At 45.4% G+C, this 22498-nt stretch overlaps 1 protein-coding gene across 5 annotated transcripts in view; it reads left to right on the forward strand.

The window, feature by feature from the left end:
- The window catches only part of LOC130367768 (potassium channel subfamily T member 2-like), a 333948-nt gene that overhangs the window by 17844 nt on the left and 293606 nt on the right, over positions 1–22498 (forward strand). The gene's annotated exons all lie outside the window — the stretch shown is intronic.

Here is a 22498-nt window from a genome sequence, read left to right on the forward strand (position 1 = left end):
AAAAACACTACACTACACTAACACACAATAAAATAAAAAGTAAAAAACACTACATATACACATACCCCTACACAGCCCCCCTCCCCAATAAAAATGGAAAAACGTCTGGTACGCCACTGTTTCCAAAACGGAGCCTCCAGCTGTTGCAAAACAACTACTCCCAGTATTGCCAGATAGTCACGGACTGTCTAGGCATGCTGGGAGTTTTACAACAGCTGGAGGCACCCTGTTAGGGGTATTCTACGCCAGTGATTCCCAATGTCCACCCCTATGCAATCCCTAATTTAGGCCTCAAATGCGCATGGCGCTCTCACTTTGGAGCCCTGTCGTATTTCAAGGCAACAGTTTAGGGCCACATATGGGGTATCGCCGTACTCGAGAGAAATTGTGTTACAAATTTTGGGGGGTATTTTCTGCTTTTTACCCTTTTTAAAAATGTAAAATTTTTGGGAAAAGAGGCATTTTAGGTAAAAAAAAATTTTTTTTTTACATATGCAAAAGTCGTGAAACACCTGTGGGGTATTAAGGTTCACTTAACCCCTTGTTACGTTCCCCGAGGGGTATAGTTTCCAAAATGGTATGCCATGTGTTTTTTTTTTTTTCTGTTCTGGCACCATAGGGGCTTCCTAAATGCGGCATGCTCCCTGAGCAAAATTTGCTTTCAAAAATCCAAATGTGACTCCTTCTCTTCTGAGACCTGTAGTGCGCCAGCAGAGCACTTTTCACCCCCATATGGGGTGTTTTCTGAATCAGGAGAAATTGGGCTTCAAATTTTGGGGGGTATTTTCTGCTTTAACCCTTTGTAAAAATGTAAATTTTTTGGGAAACCAAGCATTTTAGGTAAATTTTTTATTATTTTTTTTACATATGCAAAAGTTGTGAATCACCTGTGGGGTATTAAGGTTCACATTACCCCTTGTTACGTTCCCTGAGGGGTCTAGTTTCCAAAATGGTATGCCATGTGTTTTTTTTTGCTGTCCTGGCACCATAGGGGCTTCCTAAAGGTGACATGCCCCCCAAAAACCATTTGTCGCTCCTTCCCTTCTGAGCCCTCTACTGCGCCCGCCGAACAATTAACATAGACATATGAGGTATGTGCTTACTCGGGAGAAATTGGGTTTCAAATACAAGTAAAAATTTTCTCCTTTTTACCCCTTGCAAAAATTCAAAAATTGGGTCTACAAGAACATGCGAGTGTAAAAAATGAAGATTGTGAATTTTCTCCTTCACTTTGCTGCTATTCCTGTGAAACCCGTAAAGGGTTAAAACGCTTACTGAATGTCATTTTGAATACTTTGGGGGGTGTAGTTTTTATAATGGGGTCATTTGTGGGGTATTTCTAATATGAAGACCCTTTAAATCCACTTGAAACCTGAACTGGTCCCTGAAAAAAAGCGAGTTTCAAAATTTTGTGAAAAATTGGAAAATTGCTGCTGAACTTTGAAGCCCTTTGCTGTCTTCCAAAAGTAAAAACACGTCAATTTTACAAAGCAAACATAAAGTAGACATATTGTATATGTGAATAAAAAAAAAATTATTTTGAATATCCATTTTTCTTACAAGCAGAGAGCTTCAAAGTTAGAAAAATGCAAAATTTTTAAATTTTTCATCAAATTTTGGGATTTTTCACCAAGAAAGGATGCAAGTTACCACAAAATTTTACCACTATGTTAAAGTAGAAAATGTCATGAAAAAACAATCTCAGAATCAGAATGATAACTAAAAGCATTCCAGAGTTATTAATGTTTAAAGTGACAGTGGTCAGATGTGCAAAAAAGGGCTGAGTCCTTAAGGTGAAAAAGGGCTCAGTCCTTAAGGGGTACTCCGGTGAAAACCTTTTTTCTTTTCTTTTAAATCAACTGGTGGCAGAAAGTTAAACATATTTGTAAATTGCTTCAATTAAAAAATCTTAATCCTTCCTGTACTTATTAGCTGCTGAATACTACAGAGGAAATTCTTTTCTTTTTGGAATGCTCTCTGATGACATCACAAGCACACTGCTCTCTGCTGACGTTATCATAATAATAATAATAATAATAACTCTTTATTTATTGTTGTCCTTAGTGGGATTTGAACCCAAGTCCCCAGCACTGCAAGGCAGCTGTGCTAACCACTGAGCCACCATGCTGCCCTTAGCATACATCTGCTATACATGGTTGCTAAAATGGACAGAGATGTCAGCAGAGAGCACTGTGCTCGTGATGTCATCAGTGTTCCAAAAAGAAAGGAATTTCATCTGTAGCATTCAACAGCTAATAAGTACTGGAAGGATTAAGATTTTTTAATAGAAGTAATTTACAAATCTGTTTAACTTTCTGCCACCAGTTGATTTAAAAGAAAAAAGGTTACCTTTTTAGGGTACCTCTTTAACCCGTACAGGACCTAGGGCGTATGGATACGCCTTCTGTACCTGGGTCTTAAGGACCCAGGGCGTACCTGTACGCCCGTGGGAATTTCGGTCCCCGCCGGGCGGGAACCGGGCCGGGGTGACTGCTGATATCGATCAGCAGGCACCCCGTGCAAATGCCCAGGGGGGTCATCAGACCCCCCCATGTCGGCGATCGGCGCAAATCGCAAGTGAATTCACACTTGCGATTTGCGCCGATTTCGGGTCTATGGTGACCCGGAATAGAAGGGGGATCGCGGTTGTCTAAGACACCCACGATCCCCCTCTAGCGATAGGAGTGAGGTGGCAGAGTTGCCACCCCTCCTATCTCTGCTATTGGTGGTCTAGACGCGACCACCAATAGCAGATTAGGGGCGGGGGGGTTTACTTTCATTTTCCCCATTCTGCCCACCCACAATAGGCGGGGCAGGACGGGGAAATGAAGGGGACTGAACGCCGAAGATCCATTTACCCGTCGGTGGAAGCTGCGGGACCGGATCGGCGGCGGTGATCGGCGCGGGCGGCGACGTCGTGCGGCAGAAGAGGACGGCTCCCTGGATCCGACGGAAGCCGGTAAGTTGCCTAGCAACATCTAGAGGGCTACAGTCTGAGGCTGTAGCCCTCCAGATGTTGCAAAACTACAACTCCCAGCATGCCCAGACAGCTGCTGGGCATGGTGGGAGATGCAGTTTTGCAACAGCTGGAGGTCTACAGTTTAGAGACCACTGCACAGTGATCTCTATACTGTAGCACTCTAGATCTTGCAAAACTACAACTCCTAGCATGCCCACACAGCAGTTTGCTGTCTGTGCATGCTGGAATTTGTAGTTTTGCAACATCTGGAGGTCCACAGTTTGGAGATCACAGTGCAGTGGTCTCTATCTGTAGCCCTCCAGATGTTGCAAAACTGCAAATCCCAGCATGCCGAAACAGCTGTCTCGGCATGCTGGGAGTTGTAGTTGCGATCCCTCCAGCTGTTGCATAACTAGACCTCCCAGCATGCCCTTCGGCGATCAGTACATGCTGGGAGTTGTAGTTTTGCAACAGCTATAGGCACACTGGTTGGAAAATACTGAGTTAGGTAACAGAACCTAACTGAAGGTTTTCCAACCAGTGTGCCTCCAGCTGTTGCAAAACTACAACTCCCAGCATGCACGGTCTGTCAGTACATGCTGGGAGTTGTAGTTTTGAAACAGCTGGAGGTTTGCCCCCCCCCCATGTGAATGTACAGGGTACATTCACACGGGCGGGTTTACAGTAAGTTTCCTGTTTCTAGTATGAGCAGCGGCAAACTTTTCGCCGCAGCGCAAATTTCTAGCGGGAAGCTCACTGTAACCCGCCAGTGTGACTGTACCCTAAAAACACTACACTAACACATAATAAAGGGTAAAACACTACACCCCCTTACACTGTCCCCCCAATAAAAATGAAAAATGTATTGTACGGCAGTGTTTCCAAAACGGAGCCTCCAGCTGTTGCAAAACAACAACTCCCAGCATTTCCGGACAGCCACTGACTGTCCAGGCATGCTGGGAGTTTAGCAACAGCTGGAGACACCCTGTTTGGGAATCACTGGCGTAGAATGCACATGGCGCTCTCACTTTGGAGCCCTGTCGTATTTCAAGGAAACAGTTTAGGGCCACATATGGGGTATCTCCGTAATCTGTAGAAATTGCGTTACAAATTTTGGGGGCTTTTTCTCCTTTAACCCCTTATGAAAAGGAAAAGTTGGGGGCTACACCAGCCTGTCAGTGTAAAAAAAAATTAAATTTTACACTAACATGCTGGTGTTGTCCTTTACTTTTTATTTTCACAAGTGTTAAAAGGAAAAAAAGCCCCCCAAAATTTGTAACGCAATTTCTCCTGAGTACAGAAATACCCCATATGTGGGCGTCAAATGCTCTGCGGGCGCATAACAAGGCTCAGGAGTGAGAGCGCACTATGTACATTTGAGGCCTACATTGGTGATGTGCACAGGGGTGGCTGATTTTACAGCGGATCTGACATAAACGCAAAAAAATAAATACCCACATGTGATCCCATTTTGGAAACTACACCCCTCACGGAAAGTAACAAGGGGTATAGTGAGCATTTACACCCCACAGGTGTTTGACGAATTTGGATGGAAAAATGAAAAAAAAAAAAAATTTTCACAAAAATGCTGGTGTTACCCCAAATTTTTCATTTTCACAAGGAAACATAGGAAAAAAGCCCCTCAAAATTTGTAATCCCATTTTTTCTGAGTAAGAACATACCCCATATGTGGATGTAAAGTGCTCGGCGGGCGAACTACAATGCTCAGAAGAGAAGGAGCACCATTGGGATTTTGAAGATAAAATTTGTCCGGAATTGAAGGCTACGTGTGTTTACAAAGCCCCCATAGAGCCAGAACAATGGAACCTCCCACATATGACCCCATTTTGGAAACTACACCCCTCACGTAATGTAATAAGGGGTACAGTGAGCATTTACGCCCCACAGGTGTCTGACAGATTTTTAGAACAGTGGTCTGTGAAAATGAAAAATGTAATTTTTCATTTGCACAGCCCACTGTTCCAAAGATCTGTCAAACGCCAGTGGGGTGTAAATACTCACTGCACCCCTTGTTAAATTCTGTGGGTGGTGTAGTTTCCAAAATGGGGTCACGTGGGGGGGGGTCCACTGTTCTGGCACCACGGGGGGGCTTTGTAAACGCACATGGCCCCCGACTTCTATTCCAACCAAATTCTATCTTCAAAAGCTCAATGGCGCTCCTTCTCTTCTGAGCATTGTAGTGCGCCAGCAGATTACTTGATGTCCAAACATGGGGTATTTCCATACTCAGAAGAAATGAGGTTACAAATTTTGGGGGTCATTTTCTCCTATTACCCCTTGTAAAAATATAAAATGTGGGGGAAAACCAGCAATTTAGTGAAATTTTTTCATTTACACATCCGACTTTAGCAAAAAGTCGTCAAACACCTGTGAGGTTTTAAGGCTCACTGTACCCCTTGATGTGTTCCTTGAGGGGTGTAGTTTCTAAAATGGTATGCCATGTGTTTTTTTTTTTTTTTTTACTATTCTGGCACCATAGGGGCTTCCTAAATGCGACATGCCCCACAAAAACCATTTCAGAAAAACTCACTTTCCAAAATCCCCTTGTCGCTCCTTCCCTTCTGAGCCCTCTACTGCGCCCGCCGTACACTTAACATACACATATGAGGTATTTCCTTACTCGAGAGAAATTGGGCTACACATTTTAGGAAGATTTCTCTCCTTTTACCCCTTGTAAAAATTCAAAAACTGGGTCTACAAGAACAAAAATGAAGATTTTGAATTTTCTCCTTCAATTTGCGGCTATTCCTGTGAAACACCTAAAGGGTTAACAAACCTTTTGAATGTCATTTTGAATACTTTGGGGGTGCAGTTTTTATAATGGGGTCATTTTTGGGGTATTTCTAATAAGAAGGCCCTTCAAATCCACTTCAAAACGGAACTGGTCCCTGAAAAATTTTGATTTTGAAAATTTTGTGAAAAATTAGAAAATTGCTGCTGAATTTTGAAGCCCTCTGATGTCTTCCAAAAGTAAAAACTTGTCAACTTCCTGATGGAAACATAAAGTAGATATATTGTATATGTGAATCAATATATTATTTATTTGGAATATTAATTTTCCTTATAAGCAGAGAGCTTCAAAGATAAAAAAAAATGCTAAATTTTCAATTTTTTCATCAAATTTTGGAATTTTTCACCAAGAAACGATGCAAGTATCGACAAAATTTTACCACTAACGTAAAGTAGAATATGTCACGAAAAAACAATCTCGGAATCAGAATGAAAGGTAAAAGCATCCCAGAGTTATTAATGCTTAAAGTGACAGTGGTCAGATGTGCAAAAAATGGCCGGGTCCTACAGTGAAAATTGGCTGGGTCCTTAAAGGGTTAAAGAGGACCTCTCATGAACTTGTTAAATTTTATAATCCTCCCTGCCTGTATTTTTATTATTTTTTAGTTTTCTACCTTGATATTGCTGTGTATTTTCTTCTTGTGCTTATGCCAGTATCTGCACTCCTCGATGTGACTGCCAGCCCACAAATATCACAGAATAATAGCTGATAACTGGGATACAACAGTCTCTAGAAAAAGTACACAACTGAGAAAACTCTGGATGAATTGTTACCTTTATTTAGCACATCTAAAATAAACCAAAAAGTCCTCAAAATAAAGCAGATTATGCCAGAAAAAAAAAAATAAAGAAACCAAGAGATTCTTACTTTTATAATACAGTTGAATAACATTATATCAAATATTTCCCCCAAATATGGGCTTAAAAAATTCCTGTCATAAAGATGCCTTATCCCGACATGTTTCCCTCTCCCCTCAAAAAAATGGCAGGGTTCATCAGGGGACATAAGAGAGGATCATATGAGACCAATGAATCACACTACATACCATGATATAATAAGAAGAGGCAAAAATAAACCATGTGCAAAAAAAACTAAAACAAAAAAAAAAGGTAAATACCAAGGTCCAAAATTGGGCTACGATAAACCTAAAGATGCCATAGAAGGATCTGCAGGAGTAACGGCTGATCTGTTCTGATGGATGGACAGATTTTCTTTGGACAAAAAATTGTGTCCTGAGAAAAAAATCAGAATTGGCGCGTTAGATTTGGGATTTATCAATTAGGGTTACAGATTGTATTGGGGGATGGTAAACGGTTTTCCTATACAATCTCCGGTTTAGTTTGGCTGGGGCCTTCCTATGTTACGTTACACGTGTTGTTGTGGACATAGACGTACTTGAGTTTGTTTGCTTGAGTTAGCGCTTTAATCACACAGCTAAAGGGGTATTCCAGCTTTATACATATTATCCCCTATCCAAAGGAGGAGCGTGACGCAGAGACGTGACGTCACAGCCGCACCCCCTAGCGAAGTCACGCCACGCTCCTCCATTCATGTCTATGGGAGGGGGCGTGACGGATGTCACGCCCCCTCCTATAGACATAAATAGAGGGATGTTGCATGACGTCACAAGGGGGCAGCACAGAGATTGCGGGGCTCCCCAGCGGCGCTTTATTAAAATTGTAGCCTTTGACAGCACAGTAAGGGTTTGAGGCGGGTCTTATGCATTTTTATTACAATTGTACAATATTGCTTGGCCTCTGTTCCCTGGCTCTCCCTAGGAATAGTCTTATCTTATACAGTGATAACCTATAGATATGCCATTGTTACATGGTCATTAAGGCTCTGACCTCTGGGACCCCCACTGATCCTCTGGGACCCCCACTGATCCTGAGAATGACGGGGCAGCTGTACCAATGTAGGACTTCCCCTTCCATAATTTTGCACTCCTGGTAACCCATCTGTGCAAGCCCCATTGGATTGACTGGTATGTAGGAAAAAACAATGGCCGCTGTGCTCTGGAAGGGTACCTCGTCGGTCGGTCCGACAGAAGGATGGGAGTTGAGCAGAGAGAGAAAATACTGCATGTACTATGTTTTTTTTTTCTTCCGCTCAGCTCTGGTAAAGTATTGGACACCCGATAAACCCCATTCAAGTCAATTGGATCCGTCAGGACCTGGTGGTATCAGTTGTGCTCCGAGCTGTTCATGGTCTTTTAGGTGCAAAAAAGTCTCTGAGTTAATAGTGTGGTCACAGATAGTACTGCTTCCTTGTATCTCACAGGTCATGTTGTGGTCACAGATACTATTGCCTTACTGTATCTCTCTTAATTTGTGTGGTCATAGCTAGTACTTTCTCTCTGTATCTCATAGTTAATGGTGTTGTTAGTCAGTACGGCCTTACCTTATCTCACAGTAAATGGTGTGGTCACATGTAGTACTTCATTACTGTATCTCACAGTTAGAGGTGTGGTCACAGATAGTACTGCCTTACTGCATCTGTCACGATGCCGGCTGGCAGGTAGTGGATCCTCTGTGCCAGAGAGGGATTGGCGTGGACCGTGCTAGTGGACCGGTTCTAAGCCACTACTGGTTTTCACCAGAGCCCGCCGCAAGGCGGGATGGTCTTGCTGCGGCGGTAGTGACCAGGTCGTATCCACTAGCAACGGCTCACCTCTCTGGCTGCTGAAGATAGGCGCGGTACAAGGGAGTAGGCAGAAGCAAGGTCGGACGTAGCAGAAGGTCGGGGCAGGCAGCAAGGATCGTAGTCAGGGGCAACGGCAGAAGGTCTGGAAACACAGGCAAGGAACACACAAGGAACGCTTTCACTGGCACTAAGGCAACAAGATCCGGCAAGGGAGTGCAGGGGAAGTGAGGTGATATAGGGAAGTGCACAGGTGAACACACTAATTGGAACCACTGCGCCAATCAGCGGCGCAGTGGCCCTTTAAATCGCAGAGACCCGGCGCGCGCGCCCCCTAGGGAGCGGGGCCGCGCGCGCCGGGACAGAACAGACGGAGAGCGAGTCAGGTAGGGGAGCCGGGGTGCGCATCGCGAGCGGGCGCTACCCGCATCGCGAATCGCATCCCGGCTGGCAGCGGAATCGCAGCGCCCCGGGTCAGAGGACGTGACCGGAGCGCTGCAGCGGGGAGAGTGAAGCGAGCGCTCCGGGGAGGAGCGGGGACCCGGAGCGCTCGGCGTAACAGTACCCCCCCCCTTGGGTCTCCCCCTCTTCTTAGAGCCTGAGAACCTGAGGAGCAGACTTTTGTCCAGGATGTTGTCCTCAGGTTCCCAGGATCTCTCTTCAGGACCACAACCCTCCCAGTCCACTAAAAAAAAATTTTTTCCTCTGACCTTTTTGGCAGCTAAAATTTCTTTGACCGAGAAGATGTCCGAGGAGCCGGAAACAGGAGTGGGAGGAACAGATTTGGGAGAAAAACGGTTGAGGATGAGTGGTTTGAGAAGAGAGACGTGAAAGGCATTAGGGATACGAAGAGAAGGAGGAAGAAGAAGTTTATAAGAGACAGGATTAATTTGACACAAAATTTTGAAAGGACCAAGGTAGCGTGGTCCCAACTTGTAGCTAGGGACACGGAAGCGGACATATTTAGCGGAGAGCCATACCTTGTCTCCAGGGGAAAAAACGGGAGGAGCTCTTCTTTTCTTATCCGCGAACTTCTTCATGCGTGATGAAGCCTGTAAGAGAGAATTTTGGGTTTCTCTCCATATGATGGAAAGATCACGAGAAATTTCATCCACAGCGGGCAGACCAGAGGGCAAGGGAGTAGGGAGGGGGGGAAGAGGGTGACGGCCGTACACCACGAAAAATGGGGATTTGGAGGAAGACTCAGAGACCCTGAAGTTATACGAGAATTCGGCCCATGGGAGGAGATCTGCCCAGTCATCCTGGCGGGAGGAAACAAAATGTCGCAAATAATCACCCAAGATCTGGTTAATTCTTTCTACTTGTCCATTGGACTGGGGATGATATGCAGAAGAAAAATTTAATTTAATCTTGAGTTGTTTACAGAGAGCCCTCCAGAATTTAGACACGAATTGGACGCCTCTATCCGAGACAATCTGCGTAGGCAACCCGTGAAGACGAAAAATGTGTACAAAAAATTGTTTAGCCAACTGAGGCGCAGAAGGAAGACCAGGAAGAGGGATGAAATGTGCCATTTTGGAGAATCGATCAACGACCACCCAAATAACAGTGTTGCCACGGGAAGGGGGTAAATCAGTAATGAAATCCATACCAATCAGAGTCCAAGGCTGTTCGGGGACAGGCAGAGGATGAAGAAAACCAGCGGGCTTCTGGCGAGGAGTCTTATCCCGGGCACAGATAGTGCAGGCTCGCACAAAGTCCACAACATCCGTCTCCAGAGTCGGCCACCAATAGAAGCGGGAGATGAGTTGCACAGATTTCTTGATACCCGCATGACCTGCGAGATGGGAGGAGTGACCCCATTTGAGGATTCCGAGGCGTTGGCGAGGAGAAACAAAGGTCTTTCCTGGAGGAGTCTGCCTGATGGAGGCAGGAGAAGTGGAGATCAGGCAGTCAGGTGGAATGATGTGTTGCGGAGAGAGTTCAACTTCTGAGGCATCCGAGGAACGAGAGAGAGCATCGGCCCTAATGTTCTTATCGGCAGGACGAAAGTGAATCTCAAAATTAAATCGGGCAAAGAACAGAGACCACCGGGCCTGGCGAGGATTCAGCCGTTGGGCAGACTGGAGGTAGGAGAGGTTCTTGTGGTCGGTGTAGATAATAACAGGAGAACTTGATCCCTCCAGCAGATGCCTCCATTCCTCAAGTGCTAATTTAATGGCTAGAAGCTCTCGATCCCCGATGGAGTAGTTCCTCTCCGCTGGAGAGAAGGTCCTAGAGAAAAAACCACAAGTGACAGCATGCCCGGAAGAATTTTTTTGTAGAAGAACAGCTCCAGCTCCCACTGAGGAGGCATCAACCTCCAATAGGAAGGGTTTGGAAGGGTCAGGTCTGGAGAGGACGGGAGCCGAAGAAAAGGCAGACTTGAGTCGTTTAAAGGCGTCTTCTGCTTGAGGAGGCCAGGACTTGGGATCAGCATTTTTTTTGGTTAAAGCCACGATAGGAGCCACAATGGTAGAAAAATGTGGAATAAATTGCCTGTAATAATTGGCGAACCCCAAAAAGCGTTGGATAGCACGGAGTCCGGAGGGGCGTGGCCAATCTAAGACGGCAGAGAGTTTGTCTGGATCCATCTGTAGTCCCTGGCCAGAGACCAAATATCCTAGAAAAGGAAGAGATTGGCATTCAAACAGACATTTCTCAATTTTGGCATAGAGTTGGTTGTCACGAAGTCTCTGAAGAACCATACGGACATGCTGGCGGTGTTCTTCTAGATTGGCAGAAAAAATTAGGATATCGTCCAGATATACAACGACACAGGAGTATAACAGATCACGAAAAATTTCATTGACAAAGTCTTGGAAGACGGCAGGGGCGTTGCACAGGCCAAAGGGCATGACCAGATACTCAAAGTGTCCATCTCTGGTGTTAAATGCCGTTTTCCACTCGTCCCCCTCTCTGATGCGGATGAGGTTATAGGCGCCTCTTAAGTCCAATTTAGTAAAGATGTGGGCACCTTGGAGGCGATCAAAGAGTTCAGAGATGAGGGGTAAGGGGTAGCGGTTCTTAACCGTGATTTTATTAAGGCCGCGGTAGTCAATGCAAGGACGTAGGGAGCCATCTTTTTTGGACACAAAGAAAAATCCGGCTCCGGCAGGAGAGGAGGATTTACGGATAAAGCCCTTTTTTAGGTTCTCCTGGACGTACTCAGACATGGCAAGAGTCTCTGGGGCAGAGAGAGGATAAATTCTGCCCCGGGGTGGAGTAGTGCCCGGGAGGAGGTCGATAGGACAATCATAAGGCCTGTGAGGAGGTAGAGTCTCAGCTTGTTTTTTGCAGAAAACATCCGCGAAATCCATATAGGCCTTAGGGAGACCGGTTACTGGAGGAACCACAGAGTTACGGCAAGGGTTACTGGGAACCGGTTTTAGACAGTTCTTGGAACAAGAGGACCCCCAACTCTTGATCTCCCCAGTGGACCAATCCAGGGTTGGGGAATGAAGTTGAAGCCAGGGAAGTCCAAGGAGAATTTCCGAGGTGCAATTGGGGAGGACCAAAAGTTCAATCCTCTCGTGATGAGATCTGATGCTCATAAGAAGGGGCTCCGTGCGGAAACGTATGGTACAGTCCAATCTTTCATTATTTACACAATTGATGTAGAGGGGTCTGGCGAGACTGGTCACTGGGATGTTGAACCTGTTGACGAGAGAGGCCAAAATAAAATTTCCTGCAGATCCGGAATCCAAGAAGGCCACAGCAGGGAAGGAGAAGGCAGAGGCAGACATCCGCACAGGCACTGTAAGACGTGGAGAAGCAGAGTAGACATCAAGGACTGTCTCACCTTTGTGCGGAGTCAGCGTACGTCTTTCCAGGCGGGGAGGACGGATAGGACAATCCCTCAGGAAGTGTTCGGTACTAGCACAGTACAGGCAGAGGTTCTCCATACGGCGTCGTGTCCTCTCTTGAGGTGTCAGGCGAGACCGGTCGGCCTGCATAGCCTCCACGGCGGAAGGCACAGGAACAGATTGCAGGGGACCAGAGGAGAGAGGAGCCGAGGAGAAGAAACGCCTCGTGCGAACAGAGTCCATATCTTGGCGGAGTTCCTGACGCCTTTCGGAAAAACGCATGTCAATGCGAGTGGCAAGGTGAATAAGTTCATGTAGGTTAGCAGGAATTTCTCGTGCGGCCAGAACATCTTTAATGTTGCTGGATAGGCCTTTTTTGAAGGTCGCGCAGAGGGCCTCATTATTCCAGGACAATTCTGAAGCAAGAGTACGGAATTGTACGGCATACTCGCCAACGGAAGAATTACCCTGGACCAGGTTCAACAGGGCAGTCTCAGCAGAAGAGGCTCGGGCAGGTTCCTCAAAGACACTTCGGATTTCCGAGAAGAAGGAGTGTACTGAGGCAGTGACGGGGTCATTGCGGTCCCAGAGCGGTGTGGCCCATGACAGGGCTTTTCCGGACAGAAGGCTGACTACGAAAGCCACCTTAGACCTTTCAGTGGGAAACAGGTCCGACATCATCTCCAGATGCAGGGAACATTGGGAAAGAAAGCCACGGCAAAACTTAGAGTCCCCATCAAATTTATCCGGCAAGGATAAGCGTATCCCAGGAGCGGCCACTCGCTGCGGAGGAGGTGCAGGAGCTGGCGGAGGAGATGACTGCTGAAGCTGTGGTAGTAACTGTTGTAGCATGACGGTCAGTTGAGACAGCTGTTGGCCTTGTTGCGCTATCTGTTGTGACTGCTGGGCGACCACCGTGGTGAGGTCAGCGACAACTGGCAGAGGAACTTCAGCGGGATCCATGGCCGGATCTACTGTCACGATGCCGGCTGGCAGGTAGTGGATCCTCTGTGCCAGAGAGGGATTGGCGTGGACCGTGCTAGTGGACCGGTTCTAAGCCACTACTGGTTTTCACCAGAGCCCGCCGCAAGGCGGGATGGTCTTGCTGCGGCGGTAGTGACCAGGTCGTATCCACTAGCAACGGCTCACCTCTCTGGCTGCTGAAGATAGGCGCGGTACAAGGGAGTAGGCAGAAGCAAGGTCGGACGTAGCAGAAGGTCGGGGCAGGCAGCAAGGATCGTAGTCAGGGGCAACGGCAGAAGGTCTGGAAACACAGGCAAGGAACACACAAGGAACGCTTTCACTGGCACTAAGGCAACAAGATCCGGCAAGGGAGTGCAGGGGAAGTGAGGTGATATAGGGAAGTGCACAGGTGAACACACTAATTGGAACCACTGCGCCAATCAGCGGCGCAGTGGCCCTTTAAATCGCAGAGACCCTGCGCGCGCGCGCCCTAGGGAGCGGGGCCGCGCGCGCCGGGACAGAACAGACGGAGAGCGAGTCAGGTAGGGGAGCCGGGGTGCGCATCGCGAGCGGGCGCTACCCGCATCGCGAATCGCATCCCGGCTGGCAGCGGAATCGCAGCGCCCCGGGTCAGAGGACGTGACCGGAGCGCTGCAGCGGGGAGAGTGAAGCGAGCGCTCCGGGGAGGAGCGGGGACCCGGAGCGCTCGGCGTAACAGCATCTCACAGTAAAATATGTGGTCACAGATAGTACTGCCTTACTGTATCTCACAGTAAAAGATGTGGTCACAGATAGTACTGCCTTACTGTATCTCACTGTTAAAGGTTTGTTCACAGATAGTACTGGCTTACTGTATCTCACAGATAAAGGTGTGGTAACAGATAGTACTGCCTTACTGTATCTCACAGTAAATGGTGTGGTCACAGATAATACTGCCTTACTGTATCTCACAGTAAAATATGTGGTCACAGATAGTACTGCCCTTACTGTATCACACTGTTAAAAGGTTTGTTCACAGATAGTACTGCCTTACTGTATCTCACAGTAAATGGTGTGGTCACAGATAATACTGCCTTACTGTATCTCACAGTAAAATATGTGGTCACAGATAGTACTGCCCTTACTGTATCACACTGTTAAAAGGTTTGTTCACAGATAGTACTGCCTTACTGTATCTCACAGTAAAAGGTGTGGTCACATGTAGCGCTGCCTTAGGGAAGGGTGAAACGGGGTGCATCTGCAGCGTATTTCATGCTGCAGATGTGCAGATCGAAGTCACAGTCAACAGTCCTTCTGTGAATTCCATCGGCACATAAGCAGCTTGAAAAACACTGTGTGTGAACCTGCCCTTACTTTATTTCACAGTAAAATATGTGGTCACAGATAGTACTGCCTTACTGTATCTCACAGTAAAATATGTGGTCACAGATAGTACTGCCTTACTGTATCTCACAGTAAAATATGTGGTCACAGATAATACTGCCTTACTGTATCTCACAGTAAAATATGTGGTCACAGATAGTACTGCCTTACTGTATCTCACTGTTAAAAGGTTTGTTCACAGATAGTACTGCCTTACTATATCTCCCAGTTAAAGGTGTGGTAACAGATAGTACTGCCTTACTGTATCTCACAGATAAAGGTGTGGTAACAGATAGTACTGCCTTACTGTATCTCACAGTAAAAGATGTGGTCACAGATAGTACTGCCTTACTGTATCTCACACTAAAAGATGTGGTCACAGATAGTACTGCCTTACTGTATCTCACACTAAAAGATGTGGTCACAGATAGTACTGCCTTACTGCATCTCACACTAAAAGATGTGGTCACAGATAGTACTATCTTCACTTTATGAGATGGGAATACACTTAAAATCACAGTCCTTAGTTATAGCCATATCTTATATTTCTTCCCATCGCCTATTGTCAGGATGTACAGATGTCTATAAAATAAAGTTTTATACATATGGATTATTGATGTATTATTGGTAAGCGCCGTACAGGTGCCACCTGACATATTTGTTTTGTCCTCTACAGGGTGTTATGTATGGTTCCTATAATAGTCATGCAGAGACCTCCTAAAGAGAACAAGGCTATAAGTGCTCGTGAGACGGACAAGGCTGTTGTAGTCTTCAGAGTTGCGTTGCGATGCATAAAAACAGCTTTTTATTGTTTTTGGAGGAAAGTCATTTCCCTGCAGAAGGTCAGAGGCTCTGTAGAGGCTCTGCGGAGAGTGATCTATTGCAGTACTATGTTCTTGAAGGAGAACAATGGATGTTATGCATACATATTTATGGGGGTGAAGTATCACGCTTCCCAGAAGACCTTAGGCTGCAGGCATCAATGGTAAACAGGCGGCCATCTTTATAAAATAAATGTTCGGCCTTAAAAACCAGGTTACTGTAGCTCTCACCCCTATAAGGATATTTTAAGATCTACCTTGAACTTTACATTGAGCCTGGTGGGGAACTTATTCCTTGCAGCTTTTGGAGGTCTGCTGGGTCTTGACCAATGCTCCGTCTTTGGAGCTTTTGATGTATAGTTTCCCACTTTATTGACATTAGGTAGAACACCCAGCCGCCCAATATCGCGTAGAGGCATAATGTAGTAGTTTATATAAATACGTGAAACTTTGTAGTATATCTTTTTTGGGGTAAGTGATCTTCATTGCCCTCTGGTCTCCTGTAGTTTCCCTTTTCATGTCATATAAACTATCTAGACTTTAGACAGGAAAAAGGGGGAAGAGGGAGATGAAGCTGCAGTTTTATCTTTGTAACTTTTATTGGTTTGTGAGACCCCGTAATCTGAAGAGGAGATTAGGAGGCATCTAATACCGGTCAAACACATTACATATGTATCTACCCAACCCGCCAATTTCCTAACTTGAGGACTGTGCACAAGGGGCCTATGATCATATGGAATATATATATATATATATATATATATATATGTATATGTATATATGTATATGTATATATGTATATGTATATATGTATATGTATATATGTATATGTGTATGTATATGTATATATGTGTGTATATGTGAATATGTATATATATGTGTATATATATATATGTATATATATATATATGTGTGTATATGTGTATATATATATATATATATATAATCTATATCCTATAGTCCATATTTGCAGAAACTTAAAATATTTGAGTGCAGAAAATGCTAAACATAAATTCAAGTGATAAGCGGTCCTCAAATACAACTTAAAGGGGTACTCCCCTGGAAAACTTTTTTCTTTTTTTTTTAATCAACTGGTGCCAGGAAGTGAAACAGATTTGTAAATTACTTCTATTTAAAAATCTTAACCCTTCCAGTACTTATCAGCTGCTGTATTCTCCAGAGGAAGTTCTTTTCTGTTTGAATTTCCTTTCTGTCTGACCACAGTGCTCTTTGCTGACACCTCTGTCCATTTTAGGAACTGTCTGGAGCGGGATAGTTTTGCTTCGGGGATTTGCTCCTACTCTGGACTGTTCCTAAAATGGACAGAGGTGTCAGCAGAGAGCGCTGTGGTCAGACAGAAAGGAAATTCAAAAAGAAAAGAACTTCCTGTGGAGTATACAACAGCTGATAAGTCCTAGATGGATTAAGATTTTTAAATAGAAGTAAATTACAAATCTGTTTAACTTTAATTGATTGATTTAAAAAAAATTTTTTTTCCCCAGTAGAGTACCCCTTTAAAGGGGTACTCCGCTGCCCCATCGCTCTGAACATTTTGTTCCGAATGCTTGGAGCGAGCGTCGTGATGTCACGACCACGCCCCTCAATGCAAGTCTATGGGAGGGGGCGTGACCACGCCCCCTCCCATAGACTTGCATTGAGGGGCGTGGTCGTGACGTCACGACCCCCCCGCCACCAGCACCCAGCCTTCTAAACGAACGGTGGGTGCTGCACAGAGATTGCGGGGGTTCCAGCTGCGGGACCCCCACGATCAGACATCTTATCCCCTATTCTTTGGATAAGATGTCTAGGGATGGAGTACCCCTTTAATCAAACCCAAGTGTATCATGGCTTTAGTAGCCTATAAGGGGCCCATGGCTTATGGAATATACAGACTTGTTTTTTTATGTGGGGCTGAAGTGTATGGTCAAAAAAAGCTGAAACTGTAATAGGATTTAGGTATAGAGAAAAGGGCAAGGAAATTTGACAGTGTGACTCGGAGGTCTTGTGTCGTACCTGTTCGGGTCAAACTATGACACCCCTATTGTATTAGTGCAGTACATAGTGTGTCCCTATATGGAAGGACCAGGACAAACTTACCCGTAATGGGGGTGGTCCGGGCCATCCATCGTTCCTGTAGTGTCCGGGGGCGTTCCGGGTGAACCGGTCCGGGCTGTCCTTCTTCTCCGACGGTCATCTTCTCCACTCCGGGCAGGCTCCGGCCTAGTAGCTGAATAGACTCCGCTACGCCGTGACGTCAGGTGCGTTGCTGCGCACGGGCGTCACTGCGCAGCGGCATCTATGCAGTGTACTAGGCCGGAGCCTGCCCGGAGTGGAGAAGATGACCGTCGGAGAAGAAGGACAGCCCGGACCGGTTGACCCTTCACCCGGAACGCCCCCGGACACTACAGGAAGGATGGATGGCCCAGACCACCCTGACAGGTAGGGGGAGAGAAGCGGGTGGTGGCGGCGGCCTATGGCACCGCAAAAGCCACTGCAGTGCATTGATTTAAAGCGCCTGCTTTAAATCAATGATCTGCAGCGGTGTCGTGGGGGCATAAATAGCCGATAATTTATACCGATATTCCGCTATAAGTTATCGGCTATCGGCCCTAACCTCCACCGATTATCGGTATCGGCCCTAACCACCACCGATTATCGGTATCGGCCCTAAAAAAACGATATCGGTCGATCCCTAATAAATAGTGTTCAGAAAGTGACAGACGGGCTATGAAAGCTTCAGCTTGGCTTCGGATCAAGACAGATGTTTCTCCAATGGAGACGGTAAGATGTCCTTCATGATGGCTAAATGCCCAGACGGCTCTGGTTTCCTAAAGACTGCATGTTCGTGTTCCTAAAAGAGAACCCTTTCTACCTGAGCAGGAAGGAGGGCGGCAGGGTATCACCTAAAGGAATACACATTGGTGGGCTATCCTAGGATTGGTGGGAACATGAGTCCTACAGATCAGCAGAATGGAGGGGCCATGGTGGGCGGTCATTTTTTAGCTCATCCCCATTCAAGTGAATCAGGTGCAACCACGAGTCCACATTACTGTGTACTGTCTACTCTAAGGACAATGGCTCCTTCATTATGTCGATTATGGGGGCCCTAGGGGGTCCCCATTGAACAATAATGGTGGCTTATCCCAAGGAGTAAAGTGCCTGATGTTTCTAGCCGCAAGCAACCGTACGCGCATTCTACAGACAATGTTTCCTGCCTGGAACTGCTAGAATAGAATTTTATTGGCAGCTTAAATGTTTTTCTTATTTCAGAACGTAAAAACTCTAAAAATGATAAGAAGATCAACAAATATTTTAGGGAAAACTAAAACAAGAAAGTGTATATAGTAAATAAATAAATGTCTTGCACCCCAAAATGCATGCAAAGTCATAGGGGTAATATATTTTATCTATATTCTTTATATATACAGTGATCCCTCAACTTACAATGGCCTCAACATACAATAGCTTCAACATACAATTGTCTCTTCTGGACCATTGTAACTTGAAACCAGACTCAACATACAATGTACAGACAGTCCAGGTCTGCAAAAGATGTGTGGTATGTAGGGTAGTTGGGGTGTTGCTGTTCTGGATAATAAAGGGCGCTGTTAACCCTTGTCACTCATGATGCCAGGGTGAGGGTTAAATACTGTAATGGTGCTGGGCCTATTGCCACCCTTCCCAAGAGCGATAGGTGAATGCGTAATAAATGGATTGTCCACAACCACTGTTTAACTGAAAACTTGCAGGAACTTTTACTGAAGATTTTCTACAACAGGCAATAGTAATAACAGTCCAGATAACAAAGTCTATTTGTAGTTGAGCAGCGATTGACAGTTGGTTGGGATCAGATAAGCTCAGTTTAGCTTTAGGAAGATTCTGTTGAATAGATCCGCTGGATTTAGGGGTGCGTTTAGGTCCAGTGATCTTGCGGAGAGTAGCGGGGAATTATAGATATATAACTGCTGTAGTATAAGCCGAGGCCACAAGGCTTTGGCCTAGTAAATGTACTTGTAAGTTGCAGAGGTCTTACCTCATTCAGAGTCAGAAACCCAAGAGCAATGATGCTGCTTGCTTGGCAGTGCAGGAACGAGAGAGAATAATGGCTGCAGCTCCCTTATATGGGCAGGGGCTGAGCCATTTTGGATTGGTCCATACAGCTGTCACTCACCGTTACACGGCATTGTGGGTGAACACGTGACACAAGAACCACCTAAGCTCAACATACCATAGAGTTCTGAGTAGCGGGTCACATGACCCAAGGTCCTGCGACACCAAACAAGTGAGTAATGAAATATACATATTTACAATGACAATATTTATAAATATTAACTTACTAAGGGGTGACTAGGGGCTCACTAGGGAAGCGGACCCCCACAGTCCTAGGGACTCTGACTTTGGGGACCCCCCCCACCAAGGCACAAAATGAAATACGGTGCCGGGACACCACAGATGTAAATGGCTGGAAGAACTGACCAATCAGAATGGGCATTCACTGGTTAAACCCCTGTATTACTGAATTGTATGCACTGACTGGTGTCTGGTATCGCCTCCTACAGTACAGGGTGGTACTACATGTTCTGTACTACCGTTAGCTGCGCCTTTGGACACCAGGTAAGGGCGGCTCCATTTTACTTTTTAAGGACATTGCATATACTGTACAGTAGAGGCCTGCATTGAAATTGGGATCCCACGGGACCCAACTCAAAACGTGCGGGCGGTCAGGAGGCTGCTGTGGGCAGGTGCGGGCGGTCAGGAGGCTGCTGCGGGCAGGTGCGGGCGGGCAGGCACTATGCCTGCAGGTCCTGCAAATCCCATTGCTCCTCCCAGTCTTGTCTGCCCCCTGCCACCGCTGTCTCTATGCCATTTTGTAAAACCAACACTCATCTCAGCCTGCCCTGGAGGATTGGTGTCGGACGGGGTAATGTGTCTATTAACCTCTTCGTGATGCCAGGGTGAGGTTATCCTATACACAACCAAGGTAGACCAGCTTCACCTGGGCCAGGCACGGGGCAAATAATCACTCCGACGCAAGGTTACAGTTAACTGGTATGCTTTACTGAGGTAGACAAGGTGTTACAGTCTTTACAGCTCAGTTGAGCACCAAGGAGATGCAGGGTGAACTTTAGGAATCTTATTGGCTTGCTGGGACTTATAGTTGCTATTGACTTGACTGAGGCAGCCACGCTTGTTAACAGAATTGACTTGACTGACTTGCTTAGACTGGACTGGACAAGAATCCCCACTGGTTTGGTCCTACCTTGCAGCTTTGACTTTCACTACAGGTGCAGGGATTAACTTGAAGTAGAAGCGCACTGGCTAGATTAGGCCTCAGGCCTCCTTCTGGATCACACAGACTCCTCAGGTCCTCACTTTACTGTACCTCAGCTAAAAACTCAAGAGAACTAGGCTAGCTCCTAACAGCTCTGTAAGAGAGGAATTTAGAGACGTCCCATTGGTCACCAACAAGTCACCTGGTTCACCTTCCCTTGACAACAGGGTTACTAAGAACATCATTTAAAGTGACAAACGCCTCAAAAGATTAACCAACACATGACATGTGATTGTGTTGATACTACTCTATAGTCCTTAGGAGGGATGTGGACCCAGGGGAACACTGGAATAGAAGCCGCCACACAGGATGGGCTGGTGTACAGAATGACAGATTCTGTACTGGGCCACCACAGGATTGTCACATCTCTCCATCTTCTCCCGCTAATGAGAACAGTGTTCCTGCTCTGGAAAAAGTGCAGGAACTACGTTCCTGCAGGACTTGAGCCCTGCCCCCACCTGTATAGGAATGTGCAGACTGCAGAGCATTGCACCCTTGGGTCTTCTACAGACCCTAGAGTGCAATGCTCTGCAGTCTGCACATACCCTATGGGAGCTCCCTAAGCTATAACAAAAAGTAAAAAGTGTAAAAAAAAAAACTTGAATCCCCTCATCCTTTCCCATTTTTTAAATAAAATAATGTAAAAAAATGAATGTGGTATCGCTGCGTGCGTAAATGTCTGGCCTATTAAAAAATAATGTTAAAGGGGTATTCCAGGAAAAACTTTTTTTTATATATCAACTGGCTCCAGAAAGTTAAACAGATTTGTAAATTACTGCTATTAAAAAATCTTAATCCTTTCAGTACTTATGAGCTTCTGAAGTTAAGGTTGTTCTTTTCTGTCTAAGTGCTCTCTGATGACACCTGTCTCAGGAACTGCCCAGTTTAGCAGAGGTTTGCTATGGGGATTTGCTTCTAAACTGGACGGTTCCCAAGACACGTGTCATCAGAGAGCACTTAGGCAGAAAAAAACAACCTTAACTTCAGAAGCTCATAAGTACTGAAAGGATTAAGATTTTTTAATATAAGTAATTTACAAATCTGTTTAACTTTCTGGAGCCAGTTGATATATATATATAAAAAAAGTTTTTCCTGGATAACCCCTTTAATTAAATTGCACAGTTGATGGTGTACACGTAAAAAATACTAAAGCCCAAAATTGCGCATTTTTGGTCACTTCATATGCCATATAAAAACATAAAAAGCGATCACAAAGTCCCATCAAAACAAAAATGGTACCAATAAATACTAAAGACCACAGCAAAAAATGAGCCCTCACACATCCCCCATATACGGAAAAATAAAGTTATAGGGGTCAGAAGACCATTTTAAGTATACTAATTTTGGTGCATGTAGTTATAACTTTTTTTCCAAGCAGTAAAATAAAATAAAACCTATATAAAATGTACTACACAAACTGCTAAACATGGAGTATGTGCAGAGCATTGCATATTAGTGTCTGTACATTCCTATGTTAGCGGGAGCGGGCGGGATTGGACACAAATGTTGCAGGAGCTGGATTGAAAGACCCTGAAGAAGCTCCTGTCCTCTATATAGACAGTGATTACAGCTCCCAGCAGATCTTTATTACTTTTATATATAAGGATTTGCTTTATCTATATTAGTTATCTACTTATTTTTCTTTAATCCTCACTTTTTCCTATTTTTGGATGACATTTTGGTGACTTCAGAACCAATTATTAGGTTTCCATAGAGTTATGGTCTCAACATACAATGGTCGTCATGGAACCAAATAATATTGCAACTTGAGGGACCACTGTGTGTGTGTGTGTATATATATAT

The sequence above is a fragment of the Hyla sarda genome, chromosome 4, assembly GCF_029499605.1.
Source record: "Hyla sarda isolate aHylSar1 chromosome 4, aHylSar1.hap1, whole genome shotgun sequence".
NCBI lineage: Eukaryota > Metazoa > Chordata > Amphibia > Anura > Hylidae > Hyla > Hyla sarda.